General features: G+C 42.2%; 1 protein-coding gene across 1 annotated transcript in view; it reads left to right on the top strand.

Annotated features, from left to right (window-relative positions):
- Nucleotides 1–15800, top strand: part of UBE3D (ubiquitin protein ligase E3D) — a 165072-nt gene that overhangs the window by 142744 nt on the left and 6528 nt on the right. The gene's annotated exons all lie outside the window — the stretch shown is intronic.

Raw genomic sequence — 15800 nt, 5'->3', positions numbered from 1 at the left:
AATATTGTTTGCATCTCCTCTTCATGCACGAATGTCCCATTGTTTGACATACTACTAATTGCAGAACCTGGAAAATACTATAGGGCCAATTGTGTTCAACAGGTCATGCTTGTCTGTTTTCATCAGAATCACAATTAAGGGTGAGCAGCTGTTTCCAACTGAAATAAAAATAGAGTGAAAACCTTCTCCTCATTTGAAGCCTGTCTTGAGTTTTGGGACGATTCAGTCAACTTTTTCTCATCCATTTTACTGTTTTGTTTTTCTGCATGCCCTCATAACAGGCAAGAAATGCAAGTAAAAGCATTAAAACACTCCTCGAGTGATACAAGGGAAGTATTTGTAGGCTGGACATAAACATAAAGTAAAAAAGAGAAAAGGGAGCTTGTTCCTTGAAGACATAAACTGGGTTTTAGACTGATGGAAACAGTAACCCTCTGCTGTTCAGTGGACACCACCTCAGGTTTTGGCTCCTTTTCTATGGTTTTCATAGAATCTTTAAAAAGTTTTTGCATCTGTTGGTTTTTCCAGGGCTTCATTGTGCTTGCAAATTCAATTCAAGGACCAAGTTTCAGAGCTGTACAGATTGTATGCAGAGTCCCAGCCCGCCCCAAGCTCTGCGTACCCGTGTGCACAGCTCCAGCTTGCACCAGTCCCTCCCTGCTTTAGCTTGCTGCTATTTTAGCTCTCTGTGTGGTTCATAATTTATCTTGCTTGCTTTACAGCAACCTAATTTTTTTCAAGGATAGACTTCATTTGCTTAATATTTATGCTCTTTTTGACCCTCATTATATTATCTTTTCAGAGTTGCATGGTTTTGCTAAATTTCTCCATCTCAGCACTGCCTATACATGGAATGTGTTTTCTGGATCATCAGCAAAAATTGTTTACAAGGCATTGGTAATATTTACAGAGGTGTCTGTGTGAGTAGGAAATTAAACTGACTTCTGATTTGCTTTAAACTCCTACATTTTCTTTCTCAAAGCCAGCTCTGTTCCTACTGGATTTGAAATGTGATTATTGTGCCCATAGGTTCAAAGGTATCTCCTGGTATTTTCTTTGATTTTACTCCATAAAGAGGATCAAAATCTAGATTTTTAAACTACTAATGCTGTCTTGAAATATTGTCAAAATTTACAGTATTTTTTCTGTATCTCATCACACAGCTAGTGACATTTTATCATGAAATTTATTTGTTGTCCCTTGTTAGAGATTTTCAATCTTTTCTAAACCATTTGTTCATTTTCTAGCCAATCCTGATGCGATCTTTTTGTAGATTTCATACCACTTTTTCACATGCTTTGCAAAATCAATATAACCCATCAACCTTCTTCCTATTTCCCATTTATTTTCATAATTTCATCAAGCACAACAGTCAGATTTCTGGTACGATTTACTCCTTGTAAACTCACTCAATTTTTTATCGCAGATTACATTATCTTCAAAGTAACTACCTGTGTATTAAACTTGCAATGCAGATCTTGATCATAACTTCTGAATTTCTATGGCTGTTAACCTAGTGAATAAATAAAAAGTTTCCAGATTGGAAAAATCGGCATTTCTCATGCATGTATGCACAAGAAGCTATTATTTTGGCAATAATATTTTGAGCCTGAAAAAATTATGGTGAATTGCTTGTTTTTCACGTTCTATGATTTTGGAGGTTTTACACAATGTTTTTCAAAAGCTGCAGGAGCAAAAAAAAAAAAAAAAGAAAAAGTGAACAGTGAAGACATGCCAATTAGGAAAACCAAACAAAAGGTTAATTTCCACAGGATGGGAACCTGCTCTCCCCTCACTGTATAATGCTTCTGTACTGGGTCAGAGTAACTAAGAAGGTAGGCACTCATAAGAAAAGGATAACTAGTACAGGATATTCCAGCCTGGGGAGGGAGAGGAAAGGGAATTAGAGACTTTGGGTCTGCACCTGGTGCCTGCCTTCCCTTACCCTTGAAAAAGAGCAGACACCATTGACAAGGAAAAGATGGGAGATAAAGCTTGAAGTGGACAGTTTTTAATGACACACCCTACAGGGTTCTTTTATTTCCTCATCCCTTTTTCTTCACTTTCTTGTTTTTCTTTAGTAGTTGTTTCTAATGTTCCACTTAAATGTCTACCATTTTCCCCATGGCAGAATAAACTCCTTATTTTTCATCTTTAATAATAGTTTTCAAATAAAGTGCTGTGCATTTAACATGAGAAGCACATTCCTCAAATGTCCACTGATCAGTCAGTGCCAGCTGGGCAACTCCTGGAGCAGTTTGGAGTGCAGGATGCAGCTCTTCTCTGAAGAACACATCTTTGACACTCTTTGTCAAAGGCAGGGTGCTAGAACCCAGTTAGAGGGCTTTTACTAGTACTGCTTTGGCAAAAAGGGTAATGGGTGTGAAATTTCACATAACTCTGTTACAGAACTCATGTCTCAAGGCTGTTCAGGGGCTTTGCACAAGTGAGTAATAAATTTGGAGCTTTTAATTGGAATTGTGCAACTGTACAGATCTGAAAAACAATCCCTATGAGCCAGGCATTCACTTGATCTGCAGTAAGGAAGAGAGGGCAAACATTTACATTGGTTCAGTTCACTCTCAGCACAACAGAAACCATGAATTATGTTTTCCAGGTCACTTTCTAAATATACACACACTCCCCCTCTTATTCTCATGTGCATTCCCTGGAGGTTGTCTGCAAACTACCCCCTCTAACACTTTATCCCTCTAGACTCCTAACCCAGATCCCATATTCTACTTCCTTTACTGCAGTGATCCCATGTCTCTAATTCCCCACCTCAGCCTCCTAGATGCAGCTGGGGACTTGCTTTTATAAAGCTTCTGCAGATCTTCTGGGTTGTTGGTCAGGCACAGGCAAATACGGCTTGGTACACAAAGTCATATAGGACAAATTCTTCAGTTTGAAGTCAATTGTGTTTATCAGCGCTTCTGGCATGACAGGCACACCTGTCATGAATTTCAAACATGAACTTTGGAATTTCATATAACTTACATTTACCCAATATTTCTCTTACCTGTGGAGCTAAGCCCTTCTGATCCCTTTTGAAAAGAATCCAAAATTGCTAATCTCTGAGACTATTTTTCAGTGGGAGCAGAGACATGCTAACTTACTGACAGTAGTCACAAGAATGAACTAAAAGGTACCCCATGGGTGAACCTGACTCTGGTTTTACTCTAGGCTTGAAGCATATCTGGGAATATTCTTATTTTCTGCATTGCTCCTGTTCAAGTTTTTGGGACAAAGAGAGATATGTTGAGCTCTCTCTTATTTTAAACTGTGTTTTGCAAATTAAAGCTGCAGTAGAGGATCTTCAGTATGAGATCCTGTTTTGCTCCAGTTTCTTGAGTTCGGCTTCACCTCCATCCCCTGATTGTGGGATGAAGGGCAAAATGTTGTGACTACTGCTGGTAAAGCTGATACACATGGTAGCATTAGAGCGCTTGGCTGGGGTGGGGACATCAACCAGGTGGCCACGGCGTGAGAGGCTCACTGTGGTGAGGTCCCACTCCTCACCCAGGGTCCAGTGCAAACACTGCATTCTGCACCAAGGCTGGGCAGCTGCGATGCTGTGGGTGCCCAGCACAGCTCTCTGCACCCCAGACATGTCACAGGTGTGGACTGGACGTGCTCTGAGAACATTGGAACCAGGTGGTGGGACATCTATTTCAGCAAGGGAGGGAGACAATTTGTGTGCAGGGTGAGGATAGGCCCTGAATAAAAGGTACTAGTCCAGGGTAAAGCAGATAGTGTCATCAATAAAAATTGGAAGGGCTGTGAGGAGCCAAAAAGGCTCTGCAGTCAGAAGTCCAAGCCTTTAAGTGGGAGAGTACAGGAGAGCAACAGTAAAAAGTGACTCTAGCATTAAAAAAAAAAAAGGACAAATGGCCTCCCTGTTTAGCATCACCAGAATCAACTCAAAGGTCAGGAAAATGTATTTCTGCCCAAAACCTGTAGCTACATTATTTCTGTGACTGAAAAGGTAAATGTTAAAATCCCTGTCTTGTACAAAAAAACCCAATGTCTCTGATTAGATTTGCCCACCTATTTCACTGTTTTTGTAGCTTAAGTAAAACTTAAAATATAGCATAAATTACATATTTGGATTATTTTTTACCTGTTCTTCTAAAATTCTAGAAACATTTTCTGCAATATTTCCATTTTGCATGGACATCTTTAAACTTTTTCGTGTTTATATGCCAGGCTGTACAACTGGATTTTAGGAGAGCAGTTCACAGTTCTGGTTTGGAGTTGGGGATTTCTTTTGCTCAGTTAACTTTGTAGGGTCATGGAACCTGGACCTGAGAGAGGTCAGCTTACCTCCATGTGCATCAGTCGACACAGTGGCAGATGACTCAGATGGATCACTGCAGCAAGATCTGTGAAGGCTGCAAGCAGCAAGGGGGAGAGGCTACTGGCAGAGGGGACCTGGTCAGGGATCCTGCTTTACAGGTCCTCTCTCTGCTGTGACAGGTTCACCACAAAAAGATGATGGTCTTGTCAGCACAGCATCTACAGGAATGAGTGCCTGGTTAGGGGAGGGAAGAACAGGAGGGGCTGCAGCCAGTGCATATATTTCTTTGTATTTTAAGAGCAGGGAAAAGGGCAGTGTTTGTGAGCCTCACCATCCCTGGTATCCACTTGACACTCCAAACTGCTGGGTTGGGAATCAGAATAAACCATGACAATTGCATAAGCACAACAAGGGGAACTATTAGTGTACAAAACAAAAGCTCTTCTTCTGAATGTTCAGACATTTTTAGTTTCACTGTCCCAGAAATGTCAGTGAATTAAAGGAACGACTTCAGCCGTAGCTCAGCTCCATTGTCATTTACATGTCAGGTTCTCGCACTTTGCTAACTCAAGGCAACGGAGGTGGGTGTGAAACAGATTCTTGGAAAAAGCTTTCAGAAAATGGGTGCCTAAGAAGTCAGACCCCCCCTAGCTCTGAAGAAGCTGTTGAGTATTCAGAACTTTGAAAAACCCAGCTACTCATGCACATCCCAATGTAGGCATGAGAGACCTTTCAAAGAGAAATAATATTTTCTCCAAGACCAATTCATCCAGTACCACTTTTAGGCACACCACAATCAGTGGTGCCGGGTTGTGCTGATTCTCCACAAATGCAAAGGTAGAGATTGCTCAGTAGCTCAGTGGCTGAATTTTTATCCAAAGACCAAAATACTTTGCCTTGGCTCAAGAGCTAGTGAGAACCAGCACTGCTTTTTTTGCCAGCTGTCTGGTCCATCTGCACTAAGGTAGCATCTGTAATCTTAGAAGAGAGACCAACATTGAGGAAAGCTGGAAAATTGAGTTACTTCTGTCTGAGGCATTGTTACTTCAGGTCAGATCAAAGGCATGTTGAGAGGAGTCAATAAATAGATCCTGCAAAGCTGAAGCCAGCATTTAATTACTTCTGAGCTTTGTACCAGGCTCTTCCAGTTCAACACTTTTTGTGAGTTATATCAATTTTAAAATAATCACAAATATGGGACTTGAAAAGTGAGGAGAAGCTTATGCTTCTGAGCTGATTGCCTTGCCAAGGGTTGTTTCTGCAAGCACAGAAGTTGCATTGCTCCTGATTTACTCGGCTGAAGTGGAAAGTTTCTCTGCAATTTTAATGGCTTGCAAAACTTATTAAGATTTAATGGATGGTTAGCAAAACATATTTTTGGCCTTGTAGTATGATTTCATGCTATGATGACTACATTGACTGGTGAGTTACAAACCTGCTCCAATTCTCCTCTACCAATAGGTTTCTAATTTAAGCAAATATGGCTGAAATATTGAAAATCTCCTCCTTTATCAAAGACATGCAGGACCTGTAATTATTCTTCCTGTTTTCTCCCTTCCCCTTAACCCCCCTCATTCCCAGAGAGGGATTTTGTGCTCAGTGTCTCAGCAACCGGCAAACCTCCCTCCAGTTTGTGAGCATTGCACTCACCCTGTACGCGGGTGATTTATTGGAGCTGAGTCCACAGAACTGCTCACGCACAGCACTAACGCAATCATTCATTTTTTATTTAAAATGCTTTACAGGCTGTTTATGGCAGGATGACAACCAGGCACTGCTGCTTACAAGAGCTCAGGGATCAGCTTGATCCAACTACCACTGTGACCAATGAATCACAATGGTCTTGGTGGAGGGAGCCCCTCTGCTTCCCAGGGGCCAGGTGTGGACTTGGATACCCAGCTCATAGATGAGAGGAGTGAGTAGCCATGACTGCCAGACTCTGGAGCAAAGAAGAGAGGTAGCTTTGCATTGCCAGAGAGAGATACTTAACTTCTTTGTGGCCCTGAATAGCAAAACAGCTTCAGGCAGTGCTGAGCAGTGGTACTGAACTGCTCTATGAAGTTTTGAACATTGACACCATGACAAGTTTCCAGAAAACAGCTGTAAAATCTTTTTATCATGGTGCATTCTGATCAGGGAATGCAGGAATGGCTTTGTGAAGTGATAAATTGGATGCTTTATGGACTCCATTTGTCCTATGAACTCTCAGGCTGCTGAGGTGGGGAAATACAGTTTATAGGGCAGTAGCATGACCTGAACCTGAAAGTGTGCTGCCCTGAGAGACAGTAGGGCTGAGTCCTTGTCCCAGCCACGTTACTAAAGGGTTGACAGTATTTGTGGTGGAAAAAGAAGCACTGAAGCTTCAAACTGAAATGTATGCTGCTCTGTGTGCTGTGATTGAGGGGAAACAACTGGGGGAGAATCACAGCATAGAGTACTTCAAAACATGTCCTAAATCCCAGCTAGGTTAGAGAGGAGGCAAGGAAGGGAGAACAGCACTTTGCCACTGGCATAAGCCCATGATTCACATAAGCCTTTAGTGCTCTGTGCTGTTCTGATCCCTCTGGCTCAGGAGAGCTGCAGTGGGGACTGGAAGGGGTTGAGAGGAGGGTGACGTACATAGTTTCAGTGTGAAGAGCAGCTGAGTGAGCCAGGACTTGACAACCTGGAACACAGACAGCTGAAGGGTAATTGTGACAGAGGACTGTAAAAATGCAAGAGATTGGTGGAGGACGAATGGCTAGGGATGGACTGGTTTTTTTCTGTAAGGAATGAGAAGGCATCAAGTGAAGCTAGTAGGAGATAGGAACAAGACATACCAATGAGATGGTTCTCTGTTAATCAGGCAGTAGAAGGAATATAAGGAATTTATACTCAAAGTGAGACAAGATCACAGAACAGATACCCCAGATACTGTTGGTCTGGAGCTCCTGGAGCTTTGAGCAATTGAAGTCTGGGCATGGCTGAGTTAACACCTTACATGGTTTTTTTTTTCAGTACTCATATTCCAGACCTTTGCTTTTACCCACTTCTTAGATAGAGGGCACTGAACCTGGTATGCTTTTTCTGACTAAATAAAGCTGTTCCTATACTCCATGTTTATGAGAGAATCTTAATATTCATCAGAAATCTGATCCACAGTCACAGAAATTAAATTGCAGGGACTGTCACCATGTATTCAGCTGAAGCTTGTGTGTCCCCATCAGGATGGGCTGAAGCAGCACTGGTTGCTGGATATACATGCAGAATTACTGAGCAGAAGCATCATTTCTATGCTGTGTGTCACATATACTTCACTGTATGTGACAATGACTGTTATTTGCTACCAGTCCTGTTTCTAACTTGACATTTTGAGTTCAGTAAGAGATGATGAAGAAAAAAAGCCCTTTGGCTATTGTTACTTTTTAATGTTAAGAATGTGCAGCTGTTGCATGGGATGTGTTTTGTCAAGTTCATAACAGTTAATAGAAAGCTAAAATAAAAAGTGTCTGAGGGTCCAATATTTTTGAGCCAATGCTCAAACTAATTCACCATTGCAAACGAGATTGCAATGCAACAATTTACAACAGCAATCTTGAACTTTGTTTTTCCATTCTGCTTCATGCAAAAGACCAGCATTTTTTGGCTTTTAGTGTATATTCTGGCTTTGCACTACAGTGCATGCAAACAGAACTGTCAACTTTACAATTAAATGAATATGGATTAGGGAATATTTGGTGCCATTACTCAATAGGACCATTTTGCTGGGTGTTCAGGATTGTAAAAAACTTCCAGTGCATCAACACTCCATCATTCTGTTATCCGTCTTTGTCACTCTACATCCTGGCAGAGGTAGCATTAGCTCTGCATTTAAATTAGTGTGCACAGCTATGAGTTGTGTAAAAAAAATGGAAGGGTAAAAATCCTGCTGTTCCACTTATCAACCGAACAGAACTGATTTAGGGCTATACATTCCTAATCTCTTGTTTTGACAGCCAGTGGTTTCATATTTTCATTTGTAAAACTTCAGTGGGAGTTACTTGATTTGTAAAGCAAAAAAAAATCACAGCTCCAGTTAAAGTTTCTTAAAAGACCTTCATTTGGATTAGCTTAATGGTCTTCTGTTCAACAAATTCACCACTGTCCTTGGTGTCTCAGCATCAAGCATCTTTTTCTTTCAAGGCATATTAGTTTTTAGCTGCCTGTCAATTTAAAGTTGAAAACTACTGATCTTTGAAAAGAAACTGAAGTTTTGGAAGAATTGTGAGCATATGAATAAATGGCACTGAAACTTGAGTTTCCTGTGTGAGTCATGTTGTGGTCCTCTGCATTTGGGTCTAGTGCAGTCACATTTACTTACTCATTGGCACTGAGGAGTAGTGGCAATGATCTCACACCTCCTGGTTGCACAAAACCTGACACGTTGGTCACCACTCTCCTGTGGCCATCTCAGTCACTACAGCAAGTCTGAGTGACAGATTTCAGCTGCAACACTGGTTGCAATATTTTGAGGGTGACCAAAAAAGGGAGAGAAGGGTTGCAGCTGTAGTTCCTTAAATGCTTAGGTCATGAAAAGCAGTATTATTTCCAAATCTTAAAGATCAGCGGGAATATTCCTTGGACTGTTTTCCTTGCCCTCTGCTATAAAATATGTGTGTTTTTCTCACAATCCCACCCACCAATGAGCTCCTGCTCACTCTGTGTTTCTGAAGCAGAGCTGTTGGCATGTACATAAACCCAGTGTTTTCCAGCCTGCCTACCAAATGTGTACATTCTGTTCCTACTGATTTGCAAAGCCTTTCTGATGATGGCAGGCCAAGACAAGAAGCCATGCACACAGCCCTCACTTCATGGTGCAGGGCAGAGACTGACAAACCCGTTCCCTGACAGGTATCTGAGTTGCAAATATATCAGTGGGAAAAGGAATGAAGTGAATAATGGGATTGAGGCGAAACTACCATGTAGGAGATGTTGCATTTCTAGAGGTGTTTCATAGGAATCGAGTGCTTGGGTTACATACTATAGTGGAGAGATAGAGTTCTTAATCCAGAAAAAGGATGAGAAAAAGTATAATGCTGCCAAAAAGCCTGAGAGATCTTGCAGAGGAATTTCAACACATACCCTGCAAGGAACTCTGTCATAATGGGAGACATGCATAAAGTCTGAACCCTCAGAGGAAAGTCCCTCCCCTTTGCAAACCAGCCATTGTAACAGTGCTGATGCAATCATGGTTCTGTTCAGTCTAGTGTCAGAAAGCAGCCACAAAGCACTTTTCTTCCTTGAAATTCACACCAAGGAGACAGAGAGGACGATTATTAAGAAAGTATATATCTTTACCAGTGTTTTCCTGTCCTTTGCAAAGGAAAATTCAGTGTTGCAGAATGTAGTTATCAGAAAGAAATGTTTCTCTGCACTTGCCTTCTCCATGTTCTGCTATCGTACAGTGTTACAGGATGGCAGAAATGGCCCTAGGATAACAACTCCTTGTTTTTCCCTGTCTTCTGGTGTGTGCCTGCTCTTTGTTCTACTCAAATTGACTAATCATGCAAATAATCTTGTGGCCTTTTGAAAATGGAAACAAAGTAAAGATTAAAAAGGTTAAAATCTGCATCCACACAAATATCACCTGCACCTCAGGGAATGGAGCTGCTTGAGTGTCACAGCAGTAACTCAAACCAAATTGGGAAACTGTGGTTGCTGCTTCCTATGTCAAGTGAGGCTCTGCTCCTCCCATGGGCTTCCCTGGCCACTCTCTAGGATATCTTCATCTTGGAGAATCAGTCCAACAGTGATGATCACAGCACAGTATGAAAGAAGTAAATGTTCTTTACCTTCCCTTCTCTCTAGTCCATCTGCCCAAGGATGCTTGGGGGACTGATCATGGGTCTCCTGGTTTTGAGCCACGAATGGAATTATCCATGGCTGAACAACATACAACTAAACCACTGTACTTGATGAGAATGGTTGTCTCCAGACTGCATAACTGTACCAGGGCCTTAGTTATGTCGATTAAAATTCTGGTTCCATCATAAAACCCTGCTTTCATGTGCTAGTAGCTTTGGAAAATTTTCATCCAGGCTGAAACTCCCCACTCCATATCTGTGGACTTTAAGCTGAATACTCTCAGCAAATTGTGTCATTTTTTACTAATAATAAGCCAGGGGAAAGAGGAAAGCTACTATTATTAGTAAGAGTTACTGAAGCTGGTGGATTCACTTGGCATGCTTCATTTAAAATAAAGTTAACTAATTCACTAAGCTCATTTATGAAAGCAAGTGGCTGAATCTCCACAGACTCTGGTGCACAAAAATGTGTCTGCAGGAACAGCCTCTGTGCAGTTGTGGCCATCTCCTCTGGTAAAGCAGATGCTGTGCAAGCTGAGCAGCCAGTCAGGATACACCTTCTTCAGCTGCACTTGGAAAGCTGCACCTCTTCCCAGACAAAGGCAAATGGGAGACTCCATAGGAACTTCCAACTGTCTGGAAAGAAGGCTCATTTTGAGCATAGATTTGCACAGGAGTGTTGGAAGCTCGAGAAGCTTCAATTCTGGGAGCAAAAAACATTGAAGATGGTGCCAAGGTTGATCCAAGATGAATCCTGGCCCTGGGAGGAATCCACAAGATCACAGTCTAATCAAAAATATGGTTGAAGTGGTTACAAAATCAGAGTTCACCAGATATCCTGCACACTAAAATAGGCAGGGAAAAAGCTGGGGTGGGTAAAGCTGCAGTCATTGAAGAGTGTGTGCTGAATAGAAGGAATCAATGTTACCCAGTCAAGAAACTGATTATTTGACTGCAGACTTCCCTTCCTTCTAGACCTTTTATCTGGAATGTTAATGGATATTTTCGAAACCCCAGATAGTGTCCACTACCTCCTAGCTTCTTGGAAAGTGTACCTCCGCCATACTTAAGTAGAATAATCTTTATTTTCCCTGGGGTGTTTCTTCTTTCCCAGAAGAGGGGAAAGAGCATATCATACTCATCATTTCCTGGAAAATGTTTGCCTCTTTTTTCTTTTTTAAAAACTGTCCAACCTGTTGATCAGATTTTCTGTAGTTGAGTTAAAAAAGAGCAGAGCTGTCATGACATTTTTTTTGCTTGTATTTAAACATTCCCTATAGACCGCTCCTATAGGGCTGCTGCTTTGTCTCTCCATAGCCTTTTTGGCCTTTGCAGAGGACTCTTGCTGAAATCCTGCCAGTTAAAGGATGCACTTCATAACGTACAGAAGAACATTAGTCTCCACTTTGTCAGTTCTGCTGTGAGCCAGGCCTGAGGAACACCCCAGTGCCTGTCAGGCAGATGTGCCACAGGCAAATGCCAGTTATGCCCTTTAAGCACAACAGAGAAGCCCTCCTAGTGCAGCAGGACTCATATCTCTCCCATAAACTGCTCCTTCCCTGTCACCGATATATTGCCATAGAATATCATCACAGACCAAGGAGTGCTGCTGTTTTCACTTGTATCCCACATCAACTGTTTCCTCTCCCATTCTGGTGCTGGATCACATCTACAGGAAAATAAGACATGACACACATTTTCACTTTGTGTATCCTGCTTTCCCAACAGCATTTCAGATTACCACTATTTTTTTCTCATCAGAAGTGACAGGGTGCAATAATGTCCCTAACTCCTCACCCCAGGTTTTCTCCCTACTTGTGTCAGAAGCTGTTATTCAATCACAAGGAGTGCCCATTCCTGTCCCAGCAAGGCTTAAAAACTCCAATCAGCATCATGAGGTTGAAGAAGCCCAGACTGAGCAGAGAGAAGTTTTTACATGCATTTGCTGTCGGTTTTGTATGACATTAATTTCCCCTAACTACCCCTCTGCTTGTCAGTAGTTACAGATAAACAAAGAGCTTTAGAGACAATCAGATCCCAGACTGGAGAAAAGGAGCCCAGATTGAAGCCCAGTGCCCTGGACACACACGTGGAAGCTGAAACCTCATGTGTGGCTTAGATCACCCAGAAAGCTGGAGAGGGAAGGAGAATACCCAGAATACTGGCCAATATCATCCCTAGAGTCAATGGGAAGAGGGAGGAAATCAATGGGAGAGTATAACATCATGAAACACTGTGTGGTGGGCAGCTGGGCAGGGGGAGGCAGCACAAGGTGGAGGAGCCATATATGCAAGAACAGCAGAAAGATCAAGAGGCTGCTCAGACCTTGGAATAAAGCCAAAATGAGGCTAGAAACTCCAAGTGGTTTGTGAAGACTGGTGAAAATAAAAAGCATCTTGGAAGAGATCCAGGCCAAAGCTGGAAATAAGAATTGCAGACTAGGGTAACAACTGAGGGTTGAATTAATTTCATGATCCAGGGAAGAAATGCAGTAAAATGTGAAATATGGGTTTCAAGAGGATGTTTTTTCCCGAGTATCCTTTTCTTTGGGAAGAGAGGCAGAACCCAAGCTATGTGAGAACAGGACTCAAGGAGGAAAAATTAAATCATCAGGGAGGATGCAAAAGAAACAATAAAGAAGTCAGATAAAGAAGAACAAAATATGTGATTTCAGCCAGGGGAACGGGATGGTGGGCTGTTTGCAGGTGTTTGTGGTAAAGATGCTATTATGGGCTCTTTGAAATGTTTTAACAAAACTGTACATGTAGGTTTAATTGGTACAAGGATGTGTCCAGCTTTAATTTAAATGGGATGCCGTGCAGTGTGGGGTGGGAGCATGCAAACTGGGTAATAGGGAGAAAACTGATGAGGAACCAGTGAAAAAGGGCTTTGAATGAGACTATTGGCAGAAGAGAAGAGGGAAATCTTGTAGCTCAAAAAGATACGTAGAATATATGTGTAACTATAAGGAAAGGGAAAAGAGACAGCAGAAAAGAAAAGGGCTGGAAAAGTCACTGTGGAAAAGAGGGCATGAAAACCTGCAGAGAGAAAGGCTGAGCAATGGAAAATTTGATAGCAGTCTGTGAGAAGAGAAGGGAAGATGAGGACACATAGAGCAGCAGCCAGATTTAAGACAAAGTTATAGTGGAAGTCATGGTGAAGACAGGTATCTACATGGCCTAAAATGCCCCGTTTGCATTGCGCACTTTCTGACGTGTATCTGGTCTCTCCTGCAAAAAGAGGAAACCAAGCAATAGTTCCTAGCTGGATGATAAATAGGAAAAAAGCTTACACTTTTTAAAAGTAAAAACATTCTCCTTGTCCTTTTCCCATCAGTCAAGTATCTCAGTGGCTGCTTTTTGAAAAAGTTGCAGTTAGACCTACATGAAAGAGATTAACCATGCTCCTTCTTTTACTTTGCTCTTCACCTGTGCTCATGGCTGTCAGACAAATCTAAACTCCAAAGCTGGCATCACCCGTGGGAGGGTGTGTTGCTCTCTCATGGATTTCATGCATTAAAATCTGTCATGCCATGAAAGGCAGGGGCACAGGCAAGTGATGGATGATGGGCTTCTGTGGGGATCAGTGAGGCCCTCCTGGCCTTTCTCTCCCATGCCAGCCCCAGGCATAGCATGGTGTCTCCCTCTGGGAGGAACTTCAACTTTTTCAGTTCAGGCAGTAGTCATGCAGGAGATAGTAAATGGGATGGTATGGCATGAGGTAACAGCGTTCCCCTGCTGCAGCACCCATTGTTAGACTGCCTGTGTCCCCACATCTGCAGTATTCCCAGAGTTTTTCTAGAAACAATTTTAGATGGGCAAATTCTAGTGATCGATTCAATCTGGATTTACCACTCCTGATGTGGATCACTGATCCTGCAGCCATGGCCCAGCCAGAAGCTCAGACCAAGCTCAGACCAAGCTCAAACCAAGTACTGCTGTACTGCAGTAACTGCTACTTGCCTGCATCAGGGTTTGGCTGTCTCTGGGGACAGGTCACAGCTCTGACTTCAGTGGAAGTTAGTAGGGACTGCAACCTAATGAAGTTTAATGGCTGTCCCTGAGCAAAAAATTTACAGGTCTCATTGTGACTAAGTACAATTCAATCTGGGGGTTGAACAGGTTCCAGTGGTGTTAAATCCATGCCTACGTCTTCATTCTTTTAATAACCTTCAGATGCAGGGGGAGACAGTGGGTACCCATGCTCATCCTACTTGCAATGCTTGGGAGACAGAGCCCTCAAATCTCAAGAAATGTTTGCTAAGCATATCAGTCATACATTGGAAATAAAATAATATAAGCCTGTTCACAGCTGCGTCAGCTGCTATTTCTTTTTCTAGATAAGAGCCACCCTGTGCTCCCTCTTTGTCTCTTGCTGGCTATCAGATGTCCTGGGATTCTCTCCTGCTCATCCAGCACTCTCTCCCCTGTTGTGGAAAGAAGCATGGAGGCTAACTTGCAGGCTAAAGGCTTTAACACCATTTTATATCTGTCTTCAGATTACAGCTAGTTTGGAAGCTGCTGTTTAGTTTTAACTATAAAATGATAGCTTTTTTCTTGCATTTAACAAAATAGTTACTTAAGGGTACAGCAGCAGTCATGGAATTTATATTTTTATGTTATAATTTTTGTTAGCATATATCATATTCATTTGTACTGTCAATATTTATTTTTAAATGTCTCAAATGTCACGCAAAGTGATCATGTGAAAAAAACAGTATTTTGCAGAAAGGATTCAGCCCTTAGTCCTTTTGATTTAATTGGGATGACTGAGATATTACTGAAACTGAGGTTTTAAAACAGATGACATTGAGAACTAAGTGGTTGAAAGAACAAGGGAATTATATTTTCTTCAAGTTCTTAGCACTGTTTATTAATGTCACTATAACTTGAAAAATGTTACAGAATTTGTGCACCTTTATTAGAGTTTTTAATATATGCCTTATTTTTTATGTGAGAGTATCTCCTCTTTTCTCCAATTTTAATACTGGCATCCTTAGTAATTCTTACTACTTGCTTTAAAGAAAAAAGAAAACAACAGCAAAAAAGCCTGTCATAACACATACCTGCCTTCAAATAATTTATTTCCCATCCCACCTGTGTTGTTCTTCCTTGTGACTTCTCTGGCCTGTGGTGTGTCTGGCCCAGCAGAGCTCACTCTGATGGTGGGTGCACAAACCCTCCAAAGCTGTGGATGGCCATCAACCCTATGGTGGTGGCTATCTGCAGCGTAAGGTAAACTGAAGACACAAAAGTTTCCAGGGCTTGTGTTGATGCTGTCTGACACATAATGGGGATCGACATGTACACCTTCCATGAGAGCTCTCCTGCTCTGGAACCAACTGTTTTTTGGGTTTATCATGGGTAGAAGATGGCAGACTGCAGCATCCTGTAAAGAGAGTTACATTTGGGATGGGAAGGCTCTGCTTGCTGCTCCCTGTCTGTAACTGCCCTGCATGGAACCTCTTCAGTCTCGGCACCTCCACTTGCTGTCTCACCTCTGTCCTGTGTGTTTGGGCTGTGGCACAGCCGGCACTGGGATAGAGCTGGTGTCACTGCCAGCTCCAGGAGGACTGTTGGGACTGCTGAGCCCACCCCCAGGGCCTTGCACCCACACCATGGACCTCACTCATGAGTCTGAGCAACAAAATCGTGCATCTGTCTGCAAGCATCCACATCAGG

Source organism: Corvus brachyrhynchos, unplaced genomic scaffold, assembly GCF_000691975.1.
Source record: "Corvus brachyrhynchos isolate BGI_N302 unplaced genomic scaffold, ASM69197v1 scaffold87, whole genome shotgun sequence".
Classification (NCBI taxonomy): domain Eukaryota; kingdom Metazoa; phylum Chordata; class Aves; order Passeriformes; family Corvidae; genus Corvus; species Corvus brachyrhynchos.
Note: the sequence above shows the minus strand (reverse complement) of the source record. Positions and strands in the feature narration are given on the sequence as shown.